Raw genomic sequence first — 7,245 nt, 5'->3', positions numbered from 1 at the left:
TCAAACTGGAAACAACAAAATTGATATGGTGAACATTATGCAAAAACAAAATGAAATCACTGCATTGTTAGTTCAGCAAAATGTTTCATCAGCTCTGCCTGCAAGAAATCTCCCTGTCTTTGATGGAGATCCTCTCCAATATAAGTCATTTATCAGGGCCTTTGGAAATGGAGTGGAGATGAAGACGAATAATGCCAGCGACTGTTTGCACTTTCTTGAACAGTACACCAGGGGGCATCCAAGGGATCTTGTGCATAGCTGCCAACATCTTCCCCCAGATCAAGGCTATCAAAGATCCAAGAGCCTTCTTGCACAGCGCTTTGGAGATGAGCATAAAATTGCATCTGCTTACATGGAAAAAATAATGAACTGGACACCAGTAAAAAGTGAGGATGTAAAAGGATTGCAATCACTCTCTTTATTTCTTAGAGGATGTTCAAACTTAATGGAACAAGTGATGTACATGAGTGAACTGGACATACCTTCTAACATGCGGAGCAGAATCCTGAAACTTCCCTACAAATTAAGAGAGAAATGGAGGAATGTGGCATGTGATCTGCTGGAAAGAAGAGGACATAGAGCCATGTTCATTGATCTTGTGAATTTTATTGAGAAACAAGACCTCAAAGAGATAAATGACAGCTAGCAAGAGAGTGAGAGACGGGGTGGCAGTGTTTCAGGAGAAAGGGCTGGTAGTTTGATCCCCACATCCTCAAGTTCAGATGTCGAAGTGTCCTTGGGCAAGGCACCCAAACTGTTGGGTTAGAGTCAGACAACGCTTCGGGGGCCGAGTGGAAATATTGACGGATGTAAAAGATGACGTATGGTTTATAAAACTTGTGTTCTGTTCTAAGGTGGAATCATCATAGTGCGTAACGGTGTCGTGCTCACCTGGTAGTTATCGCTTTGACTGAGTGGTTGCTGCATGTCAGAGAGAAAGAGGGGGACGGACTGAACTCACCTTTGGAATTTTTTCAGGCAAAAGATAGGACTGTGAGCGAGTGTGTTGTGGAGTGTTACAAACCGGTTTATCTGCAGGACATGGCTTTGTAATTCATTTGGAAACTAGATATAATAGTAAGCATTCTCTTCACTGCTACCTGTGTCATGTCACAGTCATATAAGTACAGGAAGGTGGAACTATCTTACAGGCTAAGTTTCAGGAGGGGGTCCCCCCTCCTGATCCAGGCCTGATTCAAATCAAAGTACTTTATTAATCCTGCGAGGGGAAGTTAAAGGATTTCCCCTTGCAGGATTAATAAAGTGTCCACCTCTGATGTTCCTCCTTTGTGTGAACACATGTCACGCTGGCCTGAGCCTCTGTGGCTTCCTGCTGATGACAAAGAAACAACAACTCTGACACCAACGGAGGACAAACTGGAACACCTGAGCTACCACAGGTAACGTATTGTGCAAAACAGGTGAGTGCATGATTCCGTCTGACTAATGAAACCACCAGACCTTTAGGTTGAATCAGGTCAACCACCAAGGTACCGAGATAACTAGGTATAAGTAGGCAACAATCTCACACTTAACTTGTATTTTATAGCTTAATCAAAAGCTCCAGTGGTGCAATTGGTTAGCGTGCAGTACTTATAAGACAGTACACTGTAGAGCAATGCTGAGGCTGTGAGTTCAAGCCTCACCTGGAGCATATCTGCTGATAACTTCTTCATATTAGAGCTGGTCAGAGACATGATTATAACAATGCAGATTGTAATTGTAACCATCAAGGTAACTCAATATCAAGAACACATACAGTGTAATCTGTGTGTCTGTGTGTGCTCCATCAGACAGCCTGGTTTCTGTGAGATCAGGTGTATGTGTTGGGAATGAAGCATGAACAAACATATATTTGTTGAGTGAAAGTCATCAGCAAAAAGAGCTTCAGGAGGTAAAAACAAGTCTGCAGAGTGTTCTGTAGATTGTGGATCATCCTTTGTATCCATTCATCACAGCAGCACAGAGTTTCTTTAAGGACAAATTCAACATGATGAGACATGCTAAGGTTTCAGCATACCTTATTTACTGTCTGCTGATTTTGTATCAGCCATAACATTATGACCACTGACAGGTAATTGCCCTTCCATTGAAGGGAGCCAATCTTTACGCCCGTCACTCAAGCGAAAAGACTCCCAGAAAATACAGAATGATGAAATAGCAGAGACATTTTTCCCTGCAGCTATATTCAAGTGAAATCTCTGTGCATTATGGAAGATTTTCAGTTCCATGTTAATGGAATCACATGCCGTGAGCTAGATTTGAACCTGAGATCTGCCGGACAGGCTCTCCCTGATCTGAAATCTAATCATTGTAGTAAATAATACTTATTTTGTGTGTATTCTTAAAAATATTGCTTTAGCTTTAATATTGTAGGGCCACAATAAAAAGTAATGCTTAAGTTTATTGTTATTATAATAATAATAAGTGCCACAGCAATGTCATGTCATTGTATTGATTGATACTTATTATTTTGTGTTTATTATGAAGAACATTGCTTTGGCTTTAAGGTCACATGCCCCCCAATGACTTGTAATGTTTATTTCTGTGTAATGATAATAATGTACACACACACACACACACACTTCAGAAAAACTATATGCATCCTATACAAGGAACTATACATGCAAGCACACAATATATAGCAGCAAAACTGTTAAGAACTTATTTTGCTGCTCTTTCCATCACGTGATGTGATCTGCAGGCAGATCAGCAGGTGATGGAGGACTTGTCATCAACAATGAGGGCCTGTTCTCCGGATCACAGAGGGGTCATCCTCATGGAGCACAGGAACTGTGATGTCGTCCACGGTCTCTCCATCAAACCCCTCATCCTATACATCCTCATCGTTGACTTCCTCCACCAGCCTGTCCTCCTCCTCTGGGCTCTGGAGCTCAGGAGTCAGTGTATGGCTGGTCTGGCTGTACAAATACTCCATTCCCAGCAGTTCAGCACCTACAAAACAGAAAAAGAAAGTAATTAACATTTTATCTAATCTAATATCTATCTAATATTTTGTCCTCATCTCTTGGACAGAAGACATCACAGCGGTCATCATGAAGGCTCAGCAGCAGCTACACTTTCTCTTCCCCGCTGCCTCAGCAGGAAGTGTAAAGGTATATCATGTATATAGTGCTTTGTGCACCTAATTCATCTATTTTCTTTGAACTAGTTCTTTTAATATAGCTGAATTTGCTTATGTTATTTTTTTTTACATCCAGGAGTTGCTTTTAATCACATTGTACATGTGTACAGTGAGCTAGTTTATTCTATTCTATTCTATTCTATTCTATTCTATTCTGTTCTATTCTATTCTATTCTATTCTATTCTATTCTAATACATTAAAGGTTTAACTAATTAATACATAGTGTTATTCAAGATCAAACGAATGATGCTGTTCTTTTTCATGTTGAATGGGGCATCATTTCTTGCCTGTGTATGCTCCAGGCGTGTGACAGCGCTCATCCCAGCATCTCCCTCGCACCCTTTGGCTGAGCTGGTCCACTGCCTCTCTCAGAGCACCGCCATAAGAGCGGAAAGAAGGTGCTCCTTTAACGGCGTCCTCCATCCGCTCATCATTCCAGCGCATAAGCCCTTCAAGAAGATACGGCTGGAAATGCGCATCACTGGCACTGGTTCCTGAAGGGTAAATAAAGAATAAATAAATAAATTAGGACAAGATATTCACTACATATGACATACATATGCTATGAAGTATCTGTAACATGTCATAGAATTATGTTAAAAAATAATTGTCATTACAACCAGATGGGGAGTAATAAATCTGTTTAAGTGGAGGTGGAAGGACTCCAGGACAGTAGAGACACGGGCACACCTGTAGCAGCACAGCTCCAGTCTTAATGTAGAGCCTCTGGGTCTTGGATGCAGCCCACGTGTTTCTTCTGCTCCTGCCATATCTGCTGGATCCGTTCATGGTCCAGCAGAGGAACGCCCACAGTGTCCTTTCCACTTGCACTGTCAAACAGACTGATCAGTGAGCCAATCAGTCTGGAGGTCTCCTCCACCCCTCCTGCAGTGCAGCACCAACTCCCTCCGGGTAATGCGAGTGGTCACCGCCTCCTCCCAGATGTGGCCGATCCTCGTTGCTGCCAGCTCCCCCTCCATGGCAGCAACATCCTCTGGATCCCACTCAAAAATGCACGTGGACCGGCGTGCCATGAAGATGCTGTACATGCGGTGAGCCTCTGTTGTGACGCCTGCAGCAAACCGCCGCATGAAACCGCCAGATATCAAGGTGCACCTGAAGCCCGTCCCACTCTGCAAACATGGCCTTCACCCGACAAGGGCCATGCTGACGGCAGCTGTCTCTGTCCACGTACATCATTTTTGGTGGCGCCTCTCCTGCCACCCTGTACCGCTTCATTAGGCATTTTTAAAAAAAGGAGTTCAAATCTGTATTCATTATGTTTACACTCAAAACTCTGCATATAAGCAGGGCTGTGATACTTATTTAGTGGAAACAATCTTGAGGCCAGAGCCAAAGATGCTGGTTATTTTGGCCTTCACCTCTTGCAGTCGCCTTAGAACATCCCTGGCATACACAGCTAACAGCCACTTGGGCTTGGGAAGGGCAGGTAAGAGGGGAGGGGAGGCGAATGCAGGGGCCTAGCATGGCAGCTACGTTTTGTGAATCTGTGTGGAAACGTGATTGGCTAATTGACCACAGATTGATTTCTCTTAATATGTAACGCAGGGGAGGAGGTTGACCTCTTATTTTTTCTCTCGGCTTATCACAAATGTGGCATTATATTAATAGAAGTCATCCTTTTTGTCATCTGCGGACATATTGGGGCATAATATCATTCATCTTAAAGATGCCCCAGGTGAGGCTTGAACTCACAACCTCTGCATTGCTCTACAGAGGTTGTGAGTTCACACATGGTTTGCATCACTTAATCAAAATGTGTGATCATTAAACCTCTGTTCAGAGAAAATTCATCCAAGTTAGAAGTCGTCACTTTTCAGGTGGATGTCTGAAACAGACTGCTCTGGGTAGTTAATGTAGTAACCTAAGCTCCTGTGGCTTAATCCGTCAGTGCGTGGTACTTATACGACAGTACGCTCTAGAGCAATGCTGAGGTTGTGAGTTCAAGCCTCATGTGGAGCATATCTGGTGTTAAGTTCTTTAATAATCTTAAAGCTTTGATATTAGAGAGAGACATGATAATAACATTGCTGATGTGTGCTAAAAAAAATTGCTAATTTGTGATTAAAACCCAAATAGGTAAGTTAAGAGCACAGTTAAACTATAAAGATATGGGTGAACTCATGTGTTCTTAAAATACAGTATAATGTATACAAATCAAATAATGAAGATTAGAAACATGAAGAACATTAATAATTAAGATTCATTTGGCTTTGAATTGCTCTCCATTCTGGAACAAATGTACATAGATCTCCAACCTTAACAAGCTCAAACACTGACTGCAATCTTGCCTTTAGGCTAATCCTGAAAAGTTTCTTCATTTCACTTGGGAAAAAATGAAAACAGATTCAATGACGTGGGAGCAGAATAAATCCCCAGTGTGGGGAAAGGGTACATCTTGACTGGCTCCTTGTTGTGTTTCTCTAAAGCATGAACTCCAGGTGAGGCATGAACTGACAGCCTCAGCATTGCAAATACTGATAAAGGTAAAGCCATGGCAGGCATCCACAGTAGATAAACACACTCCATCCATTAAGATTACAAAGGCTTTGAGTTCAAGTGGTGAGGAGTATTTAGACCAGGCAGGATAAAGGGCCTCAACTCCACTCTGGCACTACTCAGTGAACTGGATGAAAAACATAAAGGAGGACCTTTAAGTAATTGCAGGGAAAATCAGTGTCCAAAATGAGCGTGGATAGAAATGTGCTCCTTTTTAATGTGAGTTAAAAACAGATGTTTTATCAACACAAAACATACGTTTGAATAGCATTTTATCAGCTGCTGCAAAGTTTTGCTGGAGGATGAATAGACAAACACAAAGAACAGCTGATGGGCTGATGGAGATGCCATCAGTTCTTTAAATCCTCTTTAAAGCCACAATCCTTGGGGCCATGAATTTGTGTACCAGTATCTATGATAGTCCATTATGTAGTTTTCTAGACAATTCATTCAAAATCACAAGAAACAACTTGATGGTAAATGAAAAGTCCAGGATCAACAAAGTACGTTGTTTTAATTCTCTTGGAGCATATATTTACACAAACACACATTCAGCCAATCATGGACAGCTTCTGGTTGCTAAAGACACGTTTGCAAGATGGCAAAGCACATTTCAGGAATATTTGGCTTGATGTCTTGGGAGCTGTCATAATTCAGACTCCACAGTCTGCAGAGCTGAAATATGAAGCAATGTAAATGGTTCTGCCTAAAGTACTGCTCCAGGTGAGGCTTGAACTCACAACCTCGGCATTGCTCTACAACGTACTGTCTTATAAGTACCGCGCGCTGACCGATTGCGCCACTGGAGCTTTTCCTTAAGCTATAATATACAAGTTAAGTGTGACATTGCTTTGGATGCATGTTTAAGTTTCTGCTACATGTGAGAAAACACACAAAGCTTGCTCCCATTTCCCTCTGAAATTACACAGCTAACACTGACAACATTTCAAACTCATCTTTAAACTCTTACCTGCCATTGCTTTCCCCCATTTGTTTAAGGGATGAGTTATGGTCTGTGTTTTTGATTCTGTATTTTATCCTTCTGATTTCTACCACATGGGAATTATTCACTGAGTCTGGTCTAAATTGAATTAGAAAATCAGACAACAACAGTGTTCACCTTCTTTTTGTCAAGTGGGATCTGTTCAGTTCTGAGTAAATGGCAGATTGTACGTTGTGTTAATTCTCTTGGAGCATATATTTACACAAACACACATTCAGTCCCTCCTCGACAGCTTCTGGTTGCTAAAGACACGTTTGCGAGATGGCAAAGCACATTTCAGTAATATTTGGCTTGATGTCTTAGGAGCTGTCATAATTTAGACTAACTAATGTTACTGTTTCCCGTCAATTTCGCCAAAGTAGGCCCACATTAGCCAATCACGTTTCACCTTTGGCCTTATTTTTGACAAATCAGCGTCCCTACCTCTCTCCATCCCTCCATCCATTTTCCTGCTATCATGAAACAGCGCTTCTCTCATAATTCACACATAATCATTGCATATTAGGCGATATTTTTAACTTTTTATATTTTGCATTTATACTAAGTGCAGCTACACCGTTTTCTATTTATTTATCG

At 41.7% G+C, this 7,245-nt stretch overlaps 2 non-coding genes across 2 annotated transcripts; one reads left to right on the top strand and one right to left on the bottom strand.

Moving 5' to 3' along the window:
• Positions 1-1,560: 1,560 nt before the first annotated feature.
• Positions 1,561-1,654, top strand: trnai-uau (transfer RNA isoleucine (anticodon UAU)). Its single transcript has 2 exons — positions 1,561-1,598; positions 1,619-1,654. It is a non-coding gene; the product is annotated as a tRNA-Ile (tRNA).
• Positions 1,655-6,381: 4,727 nt separating this feature from the next.
• Positions 6,382-6,475, bottom strand: trnai-uau (transfer RNA isoleucine (anticodon UAU)). The gene is made up of 2 exons: positions 6,438-6,475; positions 6,382-6,417 (listed from the first exon to the last, which is right to left on the bottom strand). It is a non-coding gene; the product is annotated as a tRNA-Ile (tRNA).
• Positions 6,476-7,245: the final 770 nt, after the last annotated feature.

This window comes from Odontesthes bonariensis, chromosome 15 (genome assembly GCF_027942865.1).
Source record: "Odontesthes bonariensis isolate fOdoBon6 chromosome 15, fOdoBon6.hap1, whole genome shotgun sequence".
Taxonomy (NCBI): domain Eukaryota; kingdom Metazoa; phylum Chordata; class Actinopteri; order Atheriniformes; family Atherinopsidae; genus Odontesthes; species Odontesthes bonariensis.
Note: the sequence above shows the minus strand (reverse complement) of the source record. Positions and strands in the feature narration are given on the sequence as shown.